Here is a 25,744-nt window from a genome sequence, read left to right as displayed (position 1 = left end):
ATAGACTGGTTCTGATTTATTCCCTCTTCAGATTATTTGGACTATGTTAACTCCTTCCTTTTCAAACAGTTCCAAGTGACAGTTTGCTCATTAAGTGGCATTTCTTTGAAAATAGAAAGGATATGAAATTCCTTTATGTGTTTATCGTAAGAAAAAGTAGTTTTTTAAAATAATCAAAATAAAACTAGCATAAGTTTTATATAAAATTCCTTTCTGAATGTTTATATAGTAGTATTTTCTTCAACTCTTACCTTAATATGTACCTTTATTAATTGTACCTTATCTTGGCTCTGACTGTCCAGTTTCCACTTTTGGGCCTGGAAGGCCTCCTGCACAAACATGGAAGCCAAAACAGGGCATGTGGGTGCTGCGTGAGGCGCCAAAATGCAATGCACCCCTGCACATGTGCCCATCCCCCACACATGTGGGCGGGCATCCCCTGCATGCGCTGTGCCCCCCCTTGCAGGTGCGGCACACCTAGCTGGCTAGGAGGCACACATGCATGCACAGTTGAACTCGGCTGGGGTGATGGTTGGCGTGCCCCCTCTGCGTGGCACCTGGGGCACACGTGCCATGGGTTCGCCATCATGGGCTTAGAGTATTGTAAAGCATATGAAGCTGTATACAAGTGCTATTGCTATTGCAATGCTAATTCATATTAATGAAGTAAGCTCTGATTTATTGAACATGACACTCTGAATATAAACTAGCAATGACACACTAGACTTAAATATAGCTATCTGGTTTGCATTTCAGTGCATAGTGTAAACCTAGAGAATATAAGCACTGTAACCCATGAATAGACATGTTGGGCAAATACAGCTTTTATTCTATGTCCGTTTCATTTCTTTTACTTCATGAAAGGGAATAAACGATTTTATTTTTGGTGAGACAAAACCTATGTATTCAGAACTCATGTTTAAATGAATCAGATTTTATTGAATAAACCCAATTGCATGAACAGTTCATTCACCAGAAAGTTACTCCAGTTCGCGAGTTTGCACAGCGCACACGCTGCAAGATAATAAATCATATCCCTGCATAGCACAAATACAATGGAACTGGAAAGAGCTCAAAGCATCCAGAGATGAAAATATATTTAACCCAGATGTTTGAAGTATGCTAAGGACGTGCATGTAAGCAGTCTTATACACACCACGAATGCAGTTTAATTATTAGCTTAATCCTGGGAAATCGCAGCTCAAAATAATCTAAACTACAAAGTTGTCTAAAGGATTGTGGATTAGTTGCTCTCCTTCTTCCCAAACCTACCTTGAGGACTGCTACCCATAAACGATGGAGAAAGCAGTGGTGCTATTTAAGCGTCTTGGAAGTTTGACAGAACGTAAGTGCAATTGTTAAAAAAACATCCTCTGGAAAATGTCATTGTTAAGATAAGCATGCCAGGATTTCCAGTCAATTTTTTAAAAAATAACCTTTGCTCCTTTCTCTTACCCATTACCGGTTTCTAAAGGCCTTCTCCATATTTTTAAGGGGCGTGCATAAGCGCACCAACGTGCCTACCATCCCTGTCCTAATGCTCCCTTTTATTCGTATCCATTTCATGCATTCAAAATCATGTGTATACTTATATATGTTATCTAATACATGCTTAACGAAATAAATAAATAAAGTATTGAGCCTGCACTGCAATACACAGCTCGCCCTCCTCACCGTACCTCACCCCAACTGCCCTCGCCCATTCACAAAGCCAACCTAGTTCCCACAGAAATCACCCCTGCCCCGCCACTCTCGCACGCAGGGAAGGCTCGGGAGCCAAAAGGCTGGCGCCAAGTCTGAACGGGTGGGCGGAATTGCACGAAGTCCACCCCAGTGATTGGGCTGCGTCAGTTCTCTGCCCCCACCTCTCCTCCCGCCTCCCCAAAAACCTCCGTGCTGGGCTATATTTGAGCGAAAGGCGGCTCCGGGGTTTTGTACCTTGCTTGGGAGGGCGAACTTCGGCTGCAAGCCTTGCGGTTACAAGCCACAAAGCCAGACTGTCTCCGGGACCGGGAGGCGAAGGCGAGAGACGGCGCTTAGTTCCCGCCCCTTTCCACTCCCACCCGGGCGGTTCATTAGCAGGCGGCTCCGAGGGGGTACAGGTGATTGTTATTACCTCCACGGGATCAGGGGTCCTGAGGCGAGGAGGAGCCGCCTCCGACCCGCAGCGGAGTCCCCAGCAGTTCGTCTAACTTTGTGGCTCTCACTCTCGGCGACGGGGAGGCTGCTCCTGCCCGCTCAGTCGAGCCGGAGGATCGGATCTCTGCTTCGTCGCTCCGGCCCGAGACGAATCATTTCATATCTCCGGCAAACTTTGCTTCTTTTTTTTCCCCCTCCCACCCACCGCCCGCTGCCCCTCTCGGCCCGGACCCTCCCGCTCAGCTCAGGCCGCCATTTTGCCGCGGGGCACGCCGGATAATCCGGCGGAATCCCCACGTAGAGGCGTGGTTGCATCATCACCAAAAAAAAAAAAAAAAAAGCCGGAGGAAAGCGAAGAGGGGAGGCGGGGGCTGCTTTGGCGTCGGGAGGGTTGCCATGGCATTGGGGAAAATCGGGGGAGGGGGGGGAAGGTATGAGGGGCGCGAGGTGATCCTGGCGCTTCTCTTTGGCGTTTAGGAAAGAAACTCTCGAGGGATGGAAAGAGAGCCGTGAAAATATTTACAGACCCCTCGCAACCTGGTCATAAATTGTTTCAACTCCTACCCTCAAAACAACTGCACACCAAGACAAATAGACACAAGAACAGTTTTGTCCCTAACGCCATCAGTCTGCTAAACAAATAATTCCCTCACCACTTCAAACCATTCACTAAGGCTGCAATTACTATTACTATTAGTCCTCTCATCGTTCTGATCACCCATCTTCTCCCACTTATGACTGCAGGACTGTAACGTTGTTACTTGTATCCTTACGATTTATATTGATATTGATTGTTTCCTGATTGCTTATTTGTACCCTATGACTATCATTAAGCGTTGTACCTTACGATTCTTGACAAATGTATCTTGTCTTTTTATGTACATTGAGAACATATGCATCAAAGACAAATTCCTTGTGTATCCAATAACAATTGGCAAATAAAGATTTCTAGTCTAGTTTAGTCTTCTTTTTAAACACAACTAAGGCTGGAGCCAGAAGCTGCAATGCCTTGTGCTCCTGTTTGGAAGAAAACCTGGCCTATCTAGATGAATGCTTGGATGTGCTATACAACATTTTAAAGTAGTAAATTTCTTAAACCCGCAGGTACTCTGCCTTGGATGAATGATGAAGGTGAAGTAAAGGGTTAACATAAGATGTAAAGTTAAGCTGGAGAAGAATGCCACGAGCTTTATCCATTCCACAGGGGATTAAATACCTTATCTACCTGACTAGCTCTAGCTAGGAAATTGGTATTATTCTATCCTCATAAGGCAATCAAGATATCCTGTCACTAGGGTTAATGTGTACAAGGCATACGGGACATGGGAATAATGTGCATTTAGGAGAATGATCAATATCCTGCCTGATAAAGTATAAAAATCTGTAACAAACTGCCCTTCGGGGTTCTGATTCTGCTTGAGCTATCCCTGCTGAACCTTGCGCAATAAACCTTTCCCTTCGACAAAGAGCTGGTTTGGTCTCATTTCTGCAACAAAGGGAGTTTGCCGCAGAAGGTGACAAACTTAACTGTGTGTGTTTTGCTGTAAAAAAAAGGCCTGGTGACTTTAAAAGATAATGTACTGCACTTCCAAATGAATAAAATATTGATTATGTGCCATCAGATTGGGATCAGCTTTTAGCAACTGCATAGATTATGCCCAGGATGACCTGTCCCAAAATGGCATTTCAAATCTATCACCCAGTGGCTCTGTTAACGGAATCCATCCACTTCCTGTTGCTTATCCTTTTCTGGCAAAATACACACCCAGACGCTTATAAAGGCAAAATCATGGGGAGTAGGTTTTTTTTTTTTTAATGAAATATGCATTGTAACATTATAGTCAAACTATACCCCTTTTGGACTTGTGAACAAGGTGACATAAATACAAAAGGATGGAATTTGTGGTGAGATAACATACTGTCATTTTGGCTTCATTCTGGTTAGGAACAAATGTGGATCCATAGGCCAGGGATTTCAAATTGAAATTGTCAAGAGTAATTCGCCCAAGGACAACAACACAGAAATCTTTCCATATAATGATACAAAATATCATAGCAAGTCAAACATTTTGACTACCCAAGTATGCTAGTGTAGAAAGTTAGCATCCACCCCTCTCCTAGAAGAATGAAATATTCTAGAAAATATTAAAAAGGCAGAATATTTCCCCTAAAAGATAAATATCTTAAAGGAAACAGAAACTCATCCTCAGCTCCCTGCCCCCAGCAGATATTTGGGTGACAACCTACCTACAAGGCAAAAAACCTTCACCCTCAGGACATAATAAAATTACCCCTCTACCCATCTAGCAGCAGAGCTCATCACATGGCACCTAGGGATACTACATCAGCCCAAGGTTCAACCAAACTTGATCCAGACAAACATGACTCCACATGGGAATCTGACAACAACCAATAGAATACATTGGACAGGAACAGGAAGCTCAAGGGCCACGCCCAAGACAGGGTATAAGTAACTCTCTTTCAAACCCATGTATTCAGCTGCACCAAGACTTTAAATTGGTGGACAGGTGGTCGTGTCCACCAGTAAACCATCTTTCCAATCAACCTCCATGTTTCCAGTGTCTTTCTCCCCACTTGGAACTGAACCCAGATGGATATTTCTCCCAAAACTATTAAATACAGTGTATTATATTAAAATGTTGTACTGTGAAAACAGAGTTTCAAAACAGAATTACAAAAGCCACGATATTTGGTTTTATCACCAGGTTCATAGTATTGTTTCTACAATATACTATATCTAGGTTGGTTTGAGCTAGGACAGGGGTGTCAAACTCAAGGCCCAGACCAGATCCAGTTTGTGGGGTAGTTAGATTTGGCCAGCAGGGCTGCCCCGGAAACAGCGAAGGACTGGCCCGCAGTGCTTCCCCAGCAAAAATGGGCTCCAGAGCTTCGTTTTCAGCCACCACGGCCTCCTGCAACCCTCTGCCAGTGAAAACGGAGCTTGGGAAGCACTCTGTTTTCATTGGCAGAGGGTTGCAGGAGGCCGTGGCAGCCGAAAACAGAGCTCTGGGGCCTGTTTTCACTGGCAGAGCGCTTGGGGCACCACAGGCACCCCTGACGAGAGAACGTCGAGCTGGCCACACCCACCCTGGCTACACCCACCTCAGGCCCCCAAGGTCAAACACAACCCTGATACAGCCCTCAATGAAATCAAGTTTGAAACCCCTGAGCTAGGAGGCCTATCTCATTAAGAACTAGCTGGTCAAATCCTGCTTTCTTCTCCTTGCTGAGCAGAGATATCCTTTGGGTTTTTTCTGAGTCATTTCCTCTTCTCCTCTGCAAGGTTTATCCCTTTTTCATCCAGCAAGGCAACATTCAGACACAATCTTCCTCTTTGACTATCTCTTTCCTTTCCTCAAGTAGGCCCAACCTATTTCCTCTAGCCAAGCCTTACCTTTCCATTGCCTACAAAGCCAGCACTGCCTCAGCAGCAACTCCCACTGCTGTGTGCAATGTTGGATAGGTATGCTGCTAAGTGCGAAAGGCATTGAGATATTAAGTGCATGATCCAACTAATGAGGCCCTGTATTTGTCAGGCAGCCTGCCATGTCAGCTTATATTATTATATCACTGCAGCCATACCATTCCTCTGGAATACCTCCTGTGGCCCAACCTTTTTGTCAATATGGTGAACAGTGCCCTAGTTTTGCTAGGAAGCAACTTCAGCACTTTCCAACTATTGTTGTGAACCAAAGATAATTATTTGGAGGAGTTTGACCTCTGCTCAAAGCTATAATGTTTTTTTATTTGGCTTATGGCGTTATACATACTTTACCAAATTCTGGGTGGCTTACAACCAAAGGTTAAACAATAAAAGCCACAAATATTAACCTGGCACAATCATTACATTTTCAAATGCAGTTCACCACTACAGTAAGTCCTCTATCAATTTCCTCCTGTCCCAGGGCTTGTGGGGGGTGCGGAGCCAGGTCAAGTGTTTTTCGGAAGACTAAAAAGGTAAGAAAAGAATGGAGCGGAACGGAAAAAGAACACTTCCTAGGTCCCATAAGATGGCAATGTTTAAGGAGTGTGCTCACCCTAGCTGAGGTGGTAGTATCAGACAGGGTGAGCACAGTAAATGTCCTTACGAAGAATTGATTGCACAGATAGCCTGGTTCAGTGCCATAGGGCTTTAAAAATAATAACCAGGACCCTGAATTCCACCTAGAAGGAAACTGGGAGCCACTAGAGCTTGCACAACTGGGTGTAATATGGGTAAACCTAGTCCTAGGGCATCCATCACTGCACATCATTGCATTCTGGACCAGTTATAACTTGGTGGTCTTCAAGGCAACCCCATATAGAGGGTGTTTTGAGTAGTCCAAACTCGAAGTGACCAAGGCATGAATGATCCTGAATAAGGCCTCCCAATCCAGAATGTTTATGCCTTTGCTTTACAAACAAGAAAAAATAAAAAATGCACATTGTAATATAATTATTTAAATCAAAAAGTATATGTAAATTTATTGTAAAAAGACAATTTAATTGCCATATTTTTTACAGGAATGAAAAAGACTATTATACCATTTTTAAGGTAAAAGATTACAAAAACCAAAATTAAATCTAAAAGATTTAGCTTTCTAAAAGGATTATCCTATATAATAAGGATCAGTGGTGGGTTTCAAAATTTTTTAGAACCTCTTCTGTAGGTGTGGCCTGCTTTCTGGGAGTGGCTTGCCAGCCATGTGATCGGGTGGGAGTGGCTTGGCAGTCATGTGACTGGATGGACGTGGCCAACTTGTAAAATGTGGTGAAACTCACTTAACAACGCTGTTGCTTAGCAACCAAAATGTTGGCTCAGGAACTCTGGCATTGAAGTGTGCAAGTCTTAAAGCTGTCAAGTTACAAGACCCTTGCACCCCTAGCCCTTTAGAAAAAAAACACCAGGGGTGTTCAAACGTGACAGCTTTAAGACTTGTGGACTTCAACTCCCAGAATTCCTCCTCCAGACATGTTGGCTCAGGAACTCTGGCATTGAAGTGTGCAAGTCTTAAAGCTGTCAAGTTACAAGACACTTGCACTCCTAACCCTTTAGAAAAAAAACACAGAGGTGTTCAAATTTGACAGCTTTAAGACTTTAAGGTTTAGATAGGACTCTTAGAGGCAGGTGGCGCGATTGGTGAGCCAGCCAATCAGTGAGCTGTGGGCGGGACAAGCGTTGTGAGAACGGGCGGTGGGAGGGAGCTGGAACCAGTTCTAAATGGCATGGTAGATTTGTGGAACCTCTTCTATAGAAGAGGTTAGAATGGCAGGAACCTACCCCTGATAAGGATGTATAGTCACTGTGGTGTTGTATGAGTTTATTCAATTGTGGCTTAGTTAATAAACTCTGGTTAAACAAAGTGCATGACACTGGTGATATATACAAAGATGCTACAAGGTTTAAGAAAATATTCACAAAAGGCAGGTAACTTTTGATTAAAATTAAAGCGACTTATTCCCAGATATATATTTTTCTAAAAACCCAGGCTGTGAACATCACAAATTCCTATCTGGCCAATTAGGAATCATTAGCAGAATTATTGAAAAGAACTTGCCAGTTTGGGAGTATCTCTTAACTCAAACTCCAAGAAGCTCCACACGCCTTATAAAACCACAGTAAGACCACACCTGGAATATCTAGTTTTGGTCACCATGTTACAAAAAAGATGTTGAAACTTAGGTAAAAGTGAAGAGAAAAACAAGATAATTAAAGGCCTGGAGACTAAATTATGTGAAGAATGGTTGCAGGAATTGGATATGGCTAGTCTAGAGAAAAGAAGGACTGGGGTGTCATGATAGCAGTATTCCAGTATTTGAGGGGCAGGACAAAAAACAAGGATGGAAACTAATCAAGAAGAGAAGCAACCTGGAATTAAGGAGAAATTTACTACGGTAATAGTGAGAATAATTAACCTGTGGAACTGCTTGCCTTCAGAAGTTGCTTCTAAAGTGTTTAATCACTAGAGGTTTTTAAGAAGACACCGGACAGCCACTTGTCTGGAATGGTATAGGGCAGGGGTGTCAAACTCACGGGTGTGGCCAGCGTATGATGCGTCCAGGTGTGGGCCGCAACTTTGACACCCCTGATATAGGGTCTCCCACTTGAACAGGATTGGACTAGAAGACCTTCAAGGTCCCTCCAGCTTTATTCTGATTGATTGAAAATCCTGGCATCAGCATTAGACCTGCAGTTTGTCACAAATGGTGCAAATGTTCTCACTGTGATGGGCTCCAGCCTTTGGCATGTTTGTTCTTAGCTTCAAGAAGTTATAATGTCTGAGATTATTTAAAAAATATAAGGTTCTGTAATTCCTTTATAATAAAAAGTAAATATAATAAATGTAGAACACAGGCAGCTAGAAACAAGTGGATTCATATGTCATGCTAAGCTATAATTTGGTTACACGTGGCTTATTGAATAAACCACAGTTGATGCAATTAAAATAACATTAGGGTAGCAAATGTGTTTTGTTTAATTTTGACAGTGTACTGTACAGACATGGCTATTATTGGAAAAGTAACAACAGAAGGGGAGTTAAATTTTACAATGACAAATGCTTGTGCAGCAGACAATTATCTTCTGTTTCTGAATTGGTTGCTGTTACAACTTCACACCTCTTTAATGAGTTATAGGAAGGGAGGGTAAATTGCCCCAACAACAGTCTTTTATAACCTCTGTTATGTTTTGTGCTATTCTGAGAATAATGGTGAATGTACAAAATGTTTTCAAGAACCCTATCATGTTTTGTCTTTTCTGTATTTCTTCTAGTGAACAATTTTTTTTAAAAAAAAGATGTAATTGTGGTAAACGTATTGAATTTTGAGGCTAACAAAGATATGGCTGAGAGAAAACTACAGCACTTATAGTTACAGAAGTGTTCAGTTCTGCCTTATATCGACTTAGGCACTTGCAACTCAGTACTTCCAAAAGACTTAGTAGAGCAACAAGCTGCAGGGCATCAGGCTTTATGTTCTGGAAGCAATGTATAGCTAGTTACTATGGTAACAGATATATTACAATAAAGGACTTTTCTAATTGATTATGGTGCAAATGCAGAAAAGAAATCTATTAGAACAATACAAAGAAATGCAGTAGAAAAACTTGAAAGGTTTATAAAATAAGAGAAGGGAGGGCAACACACACGATTGGCACCAAGGTTTGTTGAAGGTTTTCTTAACAATGCTGTGGCTTATTCTCAATATAATAATCACTACTGTTTGAATCTAGATCACATTACAGATTTAGATATTCTAAATAATACTCTTAATTATTAGTTATTCCAGGTGTTTTTTTTCCAGACGTTTCTTCTTTGAAAAACATACAGTTATTTCACCAACCCCTATTATAATTATATAATTATAATTCTGAATGGTTTTGCATTAGACTAATCATGGTTTGTTTAATCATGTTTTAACATGACATAGCACATTGTGAGACTCTACATGACATGTCAGGACAAGCTCAAGGAGAGTATGCTGTAGTTTATTGCAGCATATAAATCCAGGTACTACAAGCCAAGTTTGGCTGAGATATAATTGGCTTTATGTCAAGCAGTAAGCATCATGGTTTAGGCAGGATTTGAACCAGCAATGCTGACACTAAACAGCCATTGGCTTTCTAAGAGTCACCAATACAACTATAATTGTAACACTTTGTTCGAAGAAATGGCACTATCTAATAAAATGAAATTCAATGGTGAAAAGTGTAAGGTTCTACATTTAGGCAACAAAAACGAAATGTACAGATACAGTATAGGTGGTACCTTGCTCAACAGTAGTAACTGTGAAAGGGATCTTGGAGTCCTAATGGACAACCATTTAAATATGAGCCAGCAGTGTGCAGCAGCTGCCAAAAAAGCCAAAACAGTTCTAGGCTACATAAACAGAGGGACAGAATCAAGATCACGTGAATTGTTAATACCACTTTATAATGCCTTGGTAAGACCACACTTGGAATACTGCATTCAGTATTGGTTACCACAATGTAGAAAAGATGTGGAGATGTGGAGATGTGTGTGCAGAGAAGAACAACAAAGATGATTAGGGGACTGGAGACTAAAACATATGAAGAACCGTTGCAGGAACTGGGTATGTCTAGTTTAATAGAAAGAAGGACTAGGGGAAACATGATAGCAGTGTTCCAATATCTCAGGGGTTGCCACAAAGAAGAGGGAGTCAAACTATTCTCCAAGGCACAAAAGCAATGGGTGGAAACTAATCAAGGAGAGAAGCAATTTAGAACTGAGGAGAAATTTCCTGACAGAACAATTAATCAGTGGAACAGCTTGCCTCCAGAAGTTGTGAATGCCCCAACACTGGAAGTTTTTAAGAGGGTGTTGGATAGCCATTTGTCTGAAACGATATAGGCTTTCCTGCCTAGGCAGGGGGTTTGTACTAGAAGACCTCCAAGGTCCCTTCCAACTCTGCTATTGTATTGTATTGTATTAAATATCCATCTGGTTTAGTTCCAAGCCGGAAGAAAGGAACTGGGGAAAAATGGAAGCTGGAGGCTGATTGGAAAGAGTAAATTTATTGATGAAGCAGAACTACCAAGCACATGTGATTCTAGACAGCTGACCACATGGAGTTGAGAGTTGGTGGCTTTTATACCTTCTCTTGGGCTTCGCACTTGAACTTCCTGTTCCTGTGCAAGAACATGTGCATTGGTTGTTGTAGGGGTCATAGCTGGCTCTGTAGGTTGTCTGAGCTAAGTTTGGTTGACGTTTGGAGGGGGATGCAATGTCCTTAGGAGATTGCGCAATGTGGTGAGTGCTGCTACTAGATGGTAGTGGGTTAATCCTCTTGTGTCCTGAAGGGTCATGTCTTAATCCCTTTACCCTGGAGATGAAGGTCTTTTGTTTTGTAGATAGGCTGGCCCAATCTTTCTCAATGGGCATAAAATATCTGCTGGGAAATGAGGGAGTTGGGATTCTGAGCTTTTGTCTCCCTTAAGATTTTTATTTCTCTTTTAGGGGAAATATTTTATCCTGCCTTTTTAAATATTCCTCAAAATATTTCATTCTTCTAGGACAGTGGTGACGAACCTTTTTTTGGCTCCCATGCCAAAAGTGGGGGGAGCACAGGGGGGGGGTCGTGCATGGGCATGGCACACCCATAATGCTATGTGTGCATGTCCCTGCATGCGCATGGGTGTGCAACCAGCCCCCGCGCTTTTGGCACTGTTTTTTCACCCTCCCCAGGCTGCAAAGGCTTTCTAGGAGCTTGGGGAGGGCGAAACAGCCTCCCCCACCCCTCTGGACACCCTCCAGATGCCTCAGGAGCTTCCCTAAAGCTTCCGGAGAGCAAAAAACAGACCTACGGGGAACCCGGAAGTCTGGGAATGGTGACTTCCGGTTTGTCTGTAGGGCCGATTTTTGCTCTCCAGAGCCTTCAGGGAAACCTCCTGAAGGCCCTTGAAGGCCCCGAAGGGCGAAAAACGGCCCTACGGCCCTACAGCATGCATGCTGGCCAGCTGACAAATGGTTCCATGTGCCACACACATGCCATAGGTTCGCCATCACGGTTCTAGGAGAGACATGGGTGCTAACTTCCTACAACATTAATTGTAGAAAATTAATGTGTGTGTGTGTGTTGTATTATATATATATATATTAGTATGGGGAATATTTTCTATATTGTAAGACAAAAGTAGAGAATCATAAAAGTTGTTTGGATAGCACATAAAGTTCACTTTTTTTCAATGTATGTTCCTGAAGATTCAAAACGCAGTAGCAAGTTGTGGTGTATGCAACATGGAAAGTGGGAGAAAAATCTTGTCAGCAGGATCCTATTTGTATGGCCTTGGAACTGTGCAATGGAAGAAACACTAGGAAATTTATACTCTTGCTGGAAAGCCAGTGCTGCATTGGATCATACATCAGCTGGAGATATTTCAAGAAAGGCCCTCAATACTTTGCCCTCCATAAATTCTCTGAATCCTCTCTGTGCTGGAGTCAGATAACAAACAGAAAGACAATGACTCCAAGAATCCAGGCTGTCCATCTGCTCTGCACTTCCAGATTCTTGCTTCCCTAGCGCCAGCTGATGAAATTTTCATAGCTGTAGTGAGGTTTCTCATTTCCAGCAGGCTGTGTTGCCTTGAAGCTTCCACAGTTGTGCCCTGTTCAGGTTTCCATGGGTGTCTGTCCTAGGTGACAATGATAGGAGCCATTTGCTCTCTTAACAGTCCTCTTAAAGCTCAGGATTTCAAAGCAAATGACACATTAACACGTTATAAGAGATTAAGAGCCTCTTTTACAGACTTTCTGAGTTCTACTTCGTGTAGTTAGGGGTCACACCTTTTAAATTCAATCTTATTATGTCCAAGGTCAAAAAGAAAATCTCCTTTCCACAGAAAGTTTGGGTACCGCACACCTGTTGTTTCCAGGGGTGGGTTCTAGCTGGCGTTACTGCTGGTTTGGTCGTGCGCGTGCATGCGCAGTTCAATGGAAATTGTTCTGCGCATGCACAGAACTAAAAAAAAGATGGCGGTGGCAATGGTGGCGACCAGGGACTCATGTTTGGGGGCATGGCCAGCCTGAGTCACTGCCAGTTCTGCGACCCAGGCCGGCATACCACTACCGGTTCATCCGAACTGGGCTGAACCAGTAGGAACCCATCTCTGGTTGTTTCTCTGTTTGTGACATGTTGTCATGTACTTGGATTTTGTAAACTATATGAAGATAAATATGGTCTAAAGTAGAGATGGACTACTATTTGGTGATCGAAATTCCCACATATTTTGGAGGGAGCAGTTAAAAATTATGACCTATTGGACAAAATGATATTATGTTGTCACCAAAGGTGGTATGGCAAGAATTTTATAGTGGACTTTTTAAAAAATAGGTTAGGATTTATTATAGTCTCAGCCGAAAAGAAAACTTATTCAACTTAAAAAAAAAACTATTTAAAAATTGAAATATCTTTCTTGAAATTTGTCCTTAAAATTTAGTGGCCCCATTTCACCTTATTCATCTCCAGTCTAGGATCTAGAATATTCCTTTCCCAGGCTTATCCTCTTCTAGATGTACTGGATCTATACCCAGAATTACCTACTAATGTGATTATAAGAATATTATGGGTTATGGCACAGTGTATATAGTACACAGTCACGTCACTGGTACACACTGATTTCAGGATTGCTTGGCTATGTTATAGTTCATGTGCAATGCAGAGATTTAGACTAGGTGGCATTGTTATACTACTTAATTCAAACAATCTCATGGTAAAGGAGTTCTATAGAATAGAATTCTAGAACTCTAATTCTAGAAGAATTTCAGTTCTTAGCTCTGAGACAATTACTAGAAAACTCCTATTTTCAAGTGAAAATCCAAGCCTACAATCAGCTAGAACATCTATGAATTCCTTGTCTTTGACTTTCTTTAAATGCATACAGTAAAATATATTCATATATGTTGTAGTGTAGTATTTGGGCATACCAGGGGTTGTAACACAAATACATATATATTATAAAATGTTTTTAACACTTCATGTAATTTTGATTCTTTCCCTCTGTTAACACCGCCTAGGACAGTGTTGGCTTTTTTGCCATTGCAGCATCGGCTGCCTCATATTTAAATGACTGTCCACTAGGAATTCAAGATCCCTCTTGCAGTTACTACTACGGTATTGAGCCAGGTACCACCTGTGTACCTGTGCATTTGTTTTTTTTCTTGCTCAAATGTAGAACTTTTCTCACCATTGAATTTCATTTTTCCAGTTAGGGCCCAGTATGCAAGTCTGTCAAAATGACTCTTTATTTACAAGTATGAAGAAAATTAACACTTGTTCATAAACTATTTTAAAAAGATTCTGGTTGATCTTGAAATCTATGCCAAAGAAATCTGGATGTATAGGGTAGATGCCGTTTAAAAACGGAATTTTAAATAGCCTAAATGTTTAAACTTAAATAGCTTAAATTTAAATAAAGAAGATAATATTTTAAAAATGATTTTCAAGGAGCATCATTTTCTGTAGAAGGTTCCACTGGAAGGTCATGTACAAAAACATTCGTCTTTTTGTTTCTACAATCCTGATTACTGATTGACTAGCTTCCCTTGACCCAGTGTTAATTGACGGGAAGAAACTTGGGACAGGTTGCCTTTTGATCAGGAAGCGTTATCAGATCCTTGGCATCTCAAAGTCACAATCATGCCATTCCTAATTGGAAACTGGATCTACATACAAAGGACCAGGAAGATCAAACCGTTACCAGAGTGGGACAATCTGTGTCAAAGGTTGCAGACTTTGGCCTTCATATATTGCAACAAGTTGTTCTTGATTTAATTAATTGTTATAAGTTTCCATTAAAGAGTGGGATGCAACTTACGTTGTTATGCCTCAGGCATAAAAAGTCTTTATTGCATTCCCAAGGCAGACTGTTATAGAGAACTGGTACATAAACTGAGAGTTAAGTCAAATTTCCACTTTGAGCTAGCATTGCCGGAAAATAAGAATTGAAACATATTTTGGTCTCGGAGAGAGCAGGAAAGTTTTTTAAAACCTTCAGGAAAATATAAATGGAATTGACACATACCCTATATAGAACTTGCAAGGCTCTACTGAGAAGAGAGCCTGAAACAGCTAGTAAATGCAAAACCAAAATATTCACCATCTGTTTTCCTGTCTCAGGAAGTAATATTGCATTCAAACATATGAAATCCTATGCTAAAAACACCCCAAACCCTACAATTTGAAATCTTCCATAATTTAAATCAGGGATAGTCCATCTTTCATCTGCTGTGGGCCATAATGATTCCCCAAGCATTTCTATGCAGCTTTCTAGCTCCCAGCAATTTTGCCATTGAATTTGGCAGCAAAATTCTTTTTTTTCTCAAAAACAAGATTGGAAATCGGTGTGGGAGGCAAATCATTTTAGCTAAAGCAGCTTCTTCCTCAAACTGTCCCAAAATCATGCCTGGAGAATTTCAGCTATTTGCTAAAGATAAAGGTTCCCCTCGCACATATGTGCTAGTCATTCCTGGTGCTCATCTCCGTTTCAAAGCCGAAGAGCCAGCGCTGTCCGAAGACGTTTCCGTGATCATGTGGCTGGCATGACTAAACACAGAGGGTGCACGGAGCGCTATTACCTTCCCACCAAAGATGGTTCCTAGTTTTCTACTTGCATTTTTACAGGCTTTCGAACTGCTAGGTTGGCAGAAGCTGGGACAAGTAATGGGAGCTCACTCCGTTACGCGGCACTAGGAATTAGAACCGCCGAACTGCCAACCTTCTGATCGACAAGCTCAGCATCTTAGCCACTGAGCCATTTTGCTGCTTAATTTCAAATGGCATTTAAGTTGCAGTTTTGGTGGGGGAGAGGAGTTTAAATCTTTTAAGGAATAGAATCTGCAGCAGCTTGTCTCACAGGTCCAGCTCGCTTCTGTTTCCACTTCTTAATTACCCTCAAAAAACATGGATATGTGTGTGCCTGCTGTTATCTTGTAGTCTTCAGCTGGTCAGTAAAGTCAATTCAGGCTCCAGACTTTGGGAAAGTGTCTCACTTCTGATTTAATTTATTGTGCTAGAAAATGCTAATGTTTACAAAATTGTCACCACTTGGAACATGCTTCTGGTCTGACAGGTTTCCCACCCACCCCCTCCCGCAAAGTCTTTTATAGAAGAGATAAAGTAGCAGAGAATTGCAATTGAGTGGCCATACCCTGTATTCCTACCTTGGCAATGACAAACTCAATGCAACAGGTAGAAAAGAAAAGTGAATTCCTTGAAAGGAAATCACCCTCAAATTGTGATACCTGCTATACTGCTTGTTCAACATGTTGCATAAAGTAGGAGGGAAGGAATTTGTGAAAGGAATTGATTAAAACCCTTTATCTTAAATAAAGATTGGTTAAAACAAAGAGACATCACCTATAAGGATGGAATCTTACAAACCTAAGGTAGTTCTGTCTGAAAGAGATATTTTTATTTTTTTTCCAAAATATAATCGTGAATCCAGTGATCTTTCCATGGCAGATGGTTTTGCAACAATGGATGCCTTCAGGAATGTCCCTGTCCTTTGTGCCATCTAATCGGAAAACAAGGTTTCTGTAAGTGATCTAAACAGCCAAGCTTTGATCTTGCTCCAAGCTGATATACAGTTTTAAAAGAAATGATCAATTGCAACCTTTGCAGTTGAGAAGGAAACATTTGTGTTATTGTGACCCAGTTGTTTACTCCCTCTTTCCTACATGAATACAGACATCTGTATTCTCTGCCAGCTGAAGCTTCCAATAACTCCTTGCCAGGTGATTGACTATGCATTTCTGGAGAAAATGTAGTAACTTGGCTTATGTGCAAGTAGTTGCATAAACTGTTCTCTGGTTCTCTGGCCAAATGTGAGATGATTGTCCCTCTATCTTGCGTGCATTAAGGAAATGACTCATTTGCATAAGGTAAAGCAAGAGCCAATTCCTCCATAAATGAATGGGAGAAAATTTGTCACTGTGTGTGTTTACCTAGTCAATTTCAATAACTATGCTAGGTAGTAATCCAGTGACAGATATCACTGTTGTAGGACTCATCCATTTAAGTCTTTGCCTGTCAGAGAAAGAAGTCTGCTGCATAGATTTCTCCAGAGCAATGAGCAGCATTAAGGAGAAATCTTGTGAAATCTGTAATACTGTTTTCCCTGTGGAAGCTTAGTTGTTTATAGGACAGGTTTGGACAGGCAGAGAAAGAATTACTTTACCTTAGGACACCGTTGGTGCTTAGGTGAGTAGCTGAGTTGTATTACTGCTGGCTCACAAGATAACTCCATGGCCAAGGAGCCTGGTAGTCTGAAAACATTTTCTTTGAATCAGGCAGGCCATTAACCTCTGGGTAGGAAGATTCTACTCAGATAGGACCACTTAAGAGTTCCTCAGCAACAAAGCTACAGTTGCCATGTACTATAAAGACTCATTTTGTCTGCTCCATGATCATTCAGGTCCTTTTTATATTTATTCATTTTAACTAAAATGTGCTGCCTCCATGGGTCCTTTTCATGCTCCATGTGATATGCTTTTATTGTCTGTCTGTCTGTCTGTCTTTCTTTTTCTTTCTTTCTTTCTTTCTTTCTTTCCTTTCTTTCTTTCTTTCTTTCTTTTCTTTCTTTCTCTTTCTCCTCCCCTCCTTCCTTAAAAATGGCACTCGAAACATAAAAAAAAGTTCCAGGAGGACATAAGTTAGTTTAGCTTCAGCTCTCACAACAGCAAGAAGAAAGGATTCTGTGTTATTTCAAAAGTTAAACATATTACAATAAATGTGTGACATCACAAGTTTGCTTACATTTGGTAGTTCGATGTAATGACATTCTTGGGAAGTTAGATTCCACAATATGTTCCAAAATGTATCAATATAACATCTTACACCATCTTCAAAGAGGGGTGGGGGAGAATGACAGCAGGCAGACAAATTAATTGCCGCTTTCTGTTTTATTTTGTTCCTTTGGAAAACCTGGCATGTGAAATTAAAGCAATCACGTGTAACAAGAATGATACTGTTACATAATCTTCTAGAGATTCAGATGTACTATAAAAATCAAGGTTTATGGCTAACATGGATTTCTCTTTATTGCTATAGAGCTCAATTCTTCATTACAGAAAATACTTTGCCTCAACTTTTGGTTAGATTTCTTGCAGCCTATTCAATCCATTTAAAGGGCAGGACATGTTTCCAAGGGCAGTATGGAGGGGCATTGGAGGAGCAAACTTTGTTTTACATTACATAAAAGCCACCTTTGTAAAAAGGGAAGGATGGTAGACTCCTGATTGGGTTGTTCTGGAACTAGTCCTCCCCCACCCCCACCCCCCTTGAAGGCTAGGGTATAAAACAGAGCTGCAAACTTTTCTTTGAGCTGATGACTATAGAAAAACCATATATAACTATGCCTGCTGTCAGGCACTGCCTTTATTAGCATGGCCATTGTGCTAGCTTCAAAAAAGTGTTGGACCACCACTTCATAGAAGTCCTGGAGATCAATGGCTATTAACCTTGATGGAGTGTGAAAGTCATCTGCAATTTTATCTTCACTCTTTCATATGCCTTCCCCCTTAATTTATGTAAATTATTAGTGCATTCAGGAAGGTTATTCCACATGTGCTTTGTAGTTCCTAACAATTATAAAGTTAAGGAGGGAGGGAAATCATAAATTTTGGTAGCTGACGGTTAAACACCCCTGATGCATTTTCAAATCATGACTTGAGGTTGATCCCGCTAAAAGAGCTGGCTCATTAATTTTAACCTGTTAGTAAATGATTCTGTGGACCTGTCCCGATCTGATAGTTTTATCATTTACCTTCATCTAATGTAGTTTGATATTTAAGGGTTTAAAAGTGGGAATGGAAGCTTCTTAGAATGATTACCCATGACCTGCACTTAATTCACTAATAAAAGCAGGGCTGAGTAGTGTGGACACAGGACATTAATGACTCAAAATCAAAGGTCAGAGGAGATGGCCAACTCCTTCCTTTGCTGGATTACTGATACAAACGGCATTTCCTAGAGAGAACGTGCTATTGGAATGGTTCTCTTTGCCAGAATTGCTGCTCAAATGATGCATTTTCAATTTTTATAGTCGGTGAAGATTTAATCATGCAAGCTTTTCTATCAATGGATTATTCCTGAATTAATTCCTTTGTTTGCATGGTGGTGAAAATAGCATATACATTACTGATTGATTGATTGATTGATTGGATGCATACCCTACCTCTCGTTCAGGAACTTAAATCAAGCACACTCTATATTCCTCTCAACAGCCACCCTGTGAGGATGGCTGGGAGAGGCTTTTGGCACAAGTCACTAATTAAATTCTGTGACTCAGGGTGGACTTGAACTCTGGGTCTCTGTATTTCTAATCCAAAATCTTAATCACTACCTCCCTCCCCCTCTGCCTACTTTTAAATTAAGCAAATTCCTGCTTAATTAATTAATTAGGTCTTGCTGGCAAGTTAGTCTGCTTAGGAATTCCACATACACTCCTGTGGAAAAGTTCATAAAGAGGCAATCCAGATCAATGACACATCCTGACACAATATAGTTTGCTTCAGGGTACCCGTGCTCATTCATGGAAGCAATTCAATGCTTCTGGACTTGCACCGGACATCACCAAGCCGCCTATATTTGTTTTGCCTTAAGGGTTGTTATAAACATAACTATTGACTAGAGCATTCTGGAAATTGAAGTCCATACATCTTAAAGGTGCCAAGGTTGAAAAATGCTATTATAAATCATGGTTTCAGAGTTAGCATTGGGTGCGAAGACAGCCACAGTGAATTATTAACAAATCAGAAAACATGCCTTGGCATTATCAATGAACCCAGCAATTGACTGTATAGTATGATTTGGCGCTTTTTTCTGGCACTGTAATTCTGACCAATATTCGTTCTGTACTCTGAATGGGACGGGCCTGAATTTTACCATTTAATTTGCAGCTAAGGGCTGAGTCTATTCTAACCATACTGAGTCAGCACGCTAATTGCAATACTTCTCTTCATTTGTAATAAAAGCACTATGAAATCCAACCAGCAACAAGCCTCTAAATCACTGTAGCCTTAGGGTACATTTCTTTTAAGTAAGCTGGCATAACTCCTTTGTTGCTTCCTGGAAACGGTTCAGAAATCAGGAGCTGCTACTACTGATATTGCATAGGCAAATTTCTCTCTCTTGATTTATAATTTACCTTTCCGCCAGCAAGTTCCGTGTTATACTGTGGCAGCTGTTCCCAGCCTGATGCCCTCCAGTTGGAAAGAGATGGTTGAGAATCCTGGAAGTGACAGACCAAATAGATCAGGCAGCACTGGGCTTGGAAGACTGACAATAAATTGAAGGATCCTTAATAGAATGAACAAAACTTTGGGACCTCAGCAATGTATTTTGTATTTGGGGAGCATCCATCCTTCAGGGCATATATGTTTTTGATTTGAAGCAGCATCACCAGAAACCTCGCAATATGGAAAACATTTAACCGAAATGCTGTTGATTCAGGAACACTTACTCAGGCGCTCAATCTTGCTTATGTCCACATAAAGCAGCATAGACACGTACTTTTTAAATAGATTCAAAAGTTAACAGAGGTGTCTGTAAAGTGTGGTCAAAAAAGTCAAGATGTGATGCACATAAAAACCAGAATTTTGACCACACCTTTGCAGTTGCCATCTTGACTTTTTAAAATCAAACCCAGCATACATTCCTACATGAGGAATGATGCAAGGCTTAGGGAGACTGGAAAAGTGAGCTTGACTGCTATTAAATATATGGACACAGCTGCACAGATTTCTTGTTAGCAATTTGGAAGATGGCTTATTTCCTAGTTTCCACACATAGCTTTCCTTATGGTCTCCCATCCATGTCTTTGGGTTGTTGTTGTTTTTTTTTAGTCTGCCAAGATCAGCTCGATACTGCCACCTGCTGTGGCATTTTTAGGAAATTGAATTTATAGTACATTTATTTGGAATGTAAATACAGGTAGTCCTTGACTTACTAACACAATTGAGCCCAAAATTTATGTTGCTATGTGAGAAATTTGTTGAGTTTTGTACCATTTTATTACTTTTCTTGCCACAGTTGTTACATGAATCACTGCCATTTTTAAATTAATAACCCAGTTGTTAATGAAGTGAAGCTGGATTCCCCCTTGGCTTTGCTTGTCAGAAGGTTGCAAAAGGTGATCAAGCAACTGCCTGATCACCTTTTGCAACTGCAACGGTCATTAAGTATGAAACAGTTGCCAAGCATCTGAATTTTGATCACATGACCATGGGAATGCTGCAAAGGTCATAACTGTGAAAAATAATTGTAAGTTGCTTTTTCAGTGCCATTGTAACTTCCAACAGTCACTAAATGAACTGTTGTAAGTCAGGGACTTACCTGTGTGTTAGTTCCTTTTTAATAGTAACTCTGTAAATCCTGGGTTTGCAGCAGTGCAAAATTCTCTACCCGCCAGTTGTTTGCTCTGCTATTTTTCTTCCCTCTTTGCTTTCCTACTTCCAAATCAGTTATTAACTTCTATATCACACTATGCAGTTCTAGTTTCTTTGGTTTTTACTTCACAAGATGTGGCCCTCTGATTTATAAAGCATAGCTTATGGTATGGATCAGTGACATGCGGTGAGGTTTATGGCTGGTGAGGCTGGTGATGTCATCAGCGCGAGCCACGGTCCCCTTCATGTTGACTCAGGAAGGCGGGGAATGGGACCACGTGTGCAGGAGGCTGAGGTTGCCTCAGCCTCCTGCACACGTGGTCCCATTCCCCGCCTTCCTGACTCCTGAGTCAACATGAAGGGGACCATGGAGCGCGCTCCGCAGGACCGTGGCTCACGCTCCGTGGTCCCTTTCATGTTGACTTAGGAAGGCGGGGAATGGGACCACGTGTGCAGGAGGGAGGCTGAGGAAGGCTCCTCAGTGCCTTTTCGCTTTTCCCTTTTTTTATTTTCATGATGAGAGCGGTGAGGCTCTGCCTCCCCTGCCTCCCCTGACCGCACATCCCTGGTATGGATTTAGTTATATGCCAGCCCAGTATAGATCTTTCAATAAACCTCATTTTAGGACAATCTAGAATCCTATTCAAAAATTTATGTGATCAGATTAATCATTCTAGTCATAGTGACTAATCCCAATTAGGATTCTTCTTATACTCTTCTGCAAAATTGCTGGAGACTGAAAAAAAGCATGAGCTGAGCCTATACAAAGGCAGTAGACACCACATTATATATATTGAAGTAGCATTGAGACATTTTCTGCTGCTTGATGAAGAAATAGCAAATATCCTAAATGCTCTAGTGCAGGGGTGTCAAACTCAAGGCCTGTAGGCCGAAATCTGGCCCACGGGATGCTTAGATCTGGCTGGCAGAGCCACCCTGGAAAAGCGAAGGACCGGCCTATGGTACCTTTGCCAGCAAAAACGGAGCTCCATTTTTGCTGGCAGAGGATTGCAGGAGGCCGTCGCACCCGAAAACGGAAATCGGGAGCCTGTTTTTGCTGGCAGAGTACTCGGGCCACCACAGCCACTCTACAAGACTGACATCAAAGTGCCCATGCAGGGGTGAAATCCAGCAAGTTCTGACAGGTTCTGGAGAACTGGTAGTGGAAATTTTGAGTAGTTTGGAGAACCGGAGAAATGCCACCTCTGGCTGGCCCCAGAGTGGGGTGGGAATGGAGATTTTGCAGTATCCTTCCCCTGCCACGCCCACCAAGCTACGCCTGCCACGCCCGCCACGCCCACAGAAGCGGAAGAAAAAATAAATTGAATTTCACCACTGTGCCCATGACCACCTTGGCCACACACACACTTTTCCTCCCAAGGTCAAACACAATTCTGATGCAGCCCGCAATGAAATTGAGTTTGACACCCCCTGGTCTAGGGTCAACTGGCCAACTGCAAGATGAATAAATCAATCTCAAAAATTTCAAGGCTGGATAATCAGGCTATACACAACAGACTTTTCTGTATAGATTCTTTTACACAGACCAGGCCCCAGTGCTGTGTTTCAGATAGCCCAGGTCAATATATGTGAGAGCTGGTATGGGCAGTTTTGCCTTTGGACAAGGAATTGGGCACAATGATCTTTGATCCTTCACAAATAAGTATCAGAGGATTAAACTCTTGCACCTTGATTCACTTTGGATTATAACACAATCAACCCCACTCTAATCTAATGAAAGGTTATAAAGACCCCGACCTTTTCCCCTTGCCCGGATTAGCTTCAATAATCCTTGTCCACCCCATTGCAGAGAGGCCAAGTGCCTTCTTACAACAGCAATCCCCTCTTCCTGTTTCAAAGAGGAAGCAGGTGGAAGCTTTTAGCAAGCAACCTTTATGTCCAGGGGTATGTGCTGAGGAGCAGCAATTTGAGAGGGTGGCTACCTCTCCGTGCCACAACTTGCACAGATCTACATTTCAACAAAGCCAGCTTCCATGGGGAGATGAATAGGCTAAATAATAAATGATGAGCCACAGACTGTTTCACTCTTGCCCCATCAGCTCTCCCTCTCTTTCTTCTCTCTTCCTGACACACACATCTATACACATGCACGCACAGAGAGAGAGAGAGGGAGACATATACACAGCTCCCTTCTGCCCATGGAAGCTATTTCTAAGCAATCCTGGGCATTTAGGGAATGAGGTGCTGAATACCAAAGCATATGCCTGCACGCGCATACACGCACAAAGACACACACACACATACACACTGCACACATTGTGGCTGCAGAGTCAAATATAGATGTTGGGGACGGGGAAACAATGGTAAGGCATTGGGTTACACTATTGCAGGGTGAACAGGCTGCTAACGGTGAGCCTTGGCTGGGGCAGGAAAAGAAAGAGGAAGATCACAGCATATAGGAGAACATTCGGCTCGTAAAGCCTGATTTAGCACAGACTTCTGCATGGGCATTTGTTTGCAATGGACCTTGTATGAGCGCCCACTTATGAGTTATTAATTTAATCTGGCATTGTAGTTGGGTCTACTGTTCTTCTGCAGTTGCTTTTCATAGCCCTGACTGCCTGCATCTCCCTTCAGCAACTAGAGGAGGAGGGGAAGATTGGCCCAGGTCAGGGGTGGTTGCTGCTGGCGTTACTGCTGGCTTATGTGCATTTATGTGCATTTGCACATAAAAAGGTCTGAGCACGGGCAAAAATGTTACAAAAAGGGGAAAAAAATTTGCAATGAAAATTGTTCTGCGCATGCACAGAACCGAACATCAAGAGGGCGTCGCCCTAGGAGAACCAGTTCGGGGGCATGGCAAATGTGAGTCGCTGCTGGTTCCAGCAACCCAGGCCTCCAAGTTACTACCGGTTTGGCCGAACTGGTCTGAACTGGTAGGAATCCACCTCTGGCTAAAGGTCCTTGAACACCACTTTATTCCTCCCTCCACACTGCACCTTTGTTGTGCTCCAAGAAGCAGGGTGCAAACTGCAAAAAAAGAAAACAGCACCACTGGTTGATTTTAGCCAAGTGAACTTTGCCTGATTCAGGGAAGGCAGTTTCAGAGGATAACCTGCCGAAGATGCTTCCAATGGAAAGATGCCCAAACGCTTTTCCATCTCAAGTCTTCCGACTTATAAGGTTGTGTGAATGTGTGTATACACATAGACATTTTTTTTTGTCTAGCAGGGCCAAAAAGAAGAAGAAGATGATTTTCCTAACTCTGATCCAGCAGCTGATTAATTCAAGCCTCTGGGACTGTATGATAATAAGCAATGCAAGATATGAAATGCCAGAGGATTTTATGCAAGCTCTCCTAAGGTTTCCTTTCCCCAAAGGAAAAATTAATAATTGGCCTAATAACATTGCACTGAGCAAGGCCAGGCATTAGCATTAGCAAAGCCGTCTCGTAAAAGTCTTCTTAAACGAGGTACAGTATTCTATTTTGGTTGCTATGCCCATTCTTTTATTGCTCTTGGGGCTTCATTTAAGCTAGGATGTCTCTTTTCAAAGTTGCTTCTGCAGGTGGCCTTCACTGAACTAAATTTCTCTCATCCTTCTGTTTGCATCCAATGAAAGATGGATTTTAGGCCCTGAACAATGCTTGGGAAGATGTGTAATGATTTTTTAAAAACCCATGGAACCATTCTTTATACAACTCCACTTTGAGGGAGATGGCAACTACACACATTTGATAAAGAAATTAAAACGCCGGAGAACTAGAGGCCCAGGAATTTGAGGGTTCTGTGCAGTATCTTAGCTGTTCCTAGCACTGCATTCTTTTGGACAGAGAGCTCTGATGTTGATCTTGGGATCTCTCGAAGCACTCTCCCAGCTTAGGAGTCACTGCCCTAAATGCTCCTATCCTCATCGGGATCAGTTTGGTGTTTACTTTCATATCTTTTTAAATTCCTCTTTCAGGTACTTTCCCAGATTCTCATACTCCTTCTTCCTTAAGTTGCTGTCATTTGGCACTGCTATGTCTATCACCACTGCTGTCTTCTGGTCCTTGTCTATTACCACAATACTTGATTGATTGGCTAGTACCTACCTACCTGCCTGTCTCGAGCAGGAAGTCCCACAGCATTTTAGCCCTGTTATTCTTCATGACCTTCTGTGGAATCTCCCACCTGGATAGGGAGAGTCTATTCCATACATTGTGTCTTTGGTTGGCTCATTGGTTCTGTTGTTCAGCATACGCCTGTGATGGCGATCCTATGGCACGCGTGCCACAGCTGGCACGTGGAGCCCTTTCTGCGGGCACGCGAGCCATCACCTAGCTCAGCTCCACCGTGCAGGTGCGCGCACTTCCCGCCCTCCAGCTGATTTTTGGGATACACAGGGGAAGCGCATGTGGGAGATGTGTGTGCATGTGTGTGGGGGTTGTGCACATATGCGCGGGAGGCTGGGGGTTGTGGTGCGCCCCCCTACCCCGGTGGCCCATTTTGGGGCCCAGGAGGCTGCAGGGAGGCCTCCTAGCCCAAAACAGAGGGGATGGCATGCGCATATGCGTGGGGAGCAAGTGGGGTTGCATGTGCAGTGGGGTGAGGGGTCATGAGCGCAAGCGCAGCCCCCCGCATTGCATTATGGGTGACAGCATGCATGCGCACTATCACGTGTGCTTGTGCACGCTTTCGGCACCCGGAGAGAAAAAGGTTAGCCATCACCGGCATATGCTGTTCCTGCCTGCACCTTACACC

General features: G+C 42.2%; 1 protein-coding gene across 1 annotated transcript in view; it reads right to left on the bottom strand.

The window, feature by feature from the left end:
• Positions 1-2,496, bottom strand: part of TJAP1 (tight junction associated protein 1) — a 69,639-nt gene extending 67,143 nt beyond the window's left edge. The window contains 1 exon segment of the mRNA XM_081943592.1: positions 2,117-2,496. The gene's annotated coding sequence lies outside the window, so the exon portion shown is untranslated.
• Between the last annotated feature and the right edge of the window lie 23,248 nt (positions 2,497-25,744).

Source organism: Natrix helvetica (genome assembly GCF_964273705.1).
Source record: "Natrix helvetica genome assembly, chromosome: 2".
Classification (NCBI taxonomy): Eukaryota; Metazoa; Chordata; class Lepidosauria; order Squamata; family Natricidae; genus Natrix; species Natrix helvetica.
Note: the sequence above shows the minus strand (reverse complement) of the source record. Positions and strands in the feature narration are given on the sequence as shown.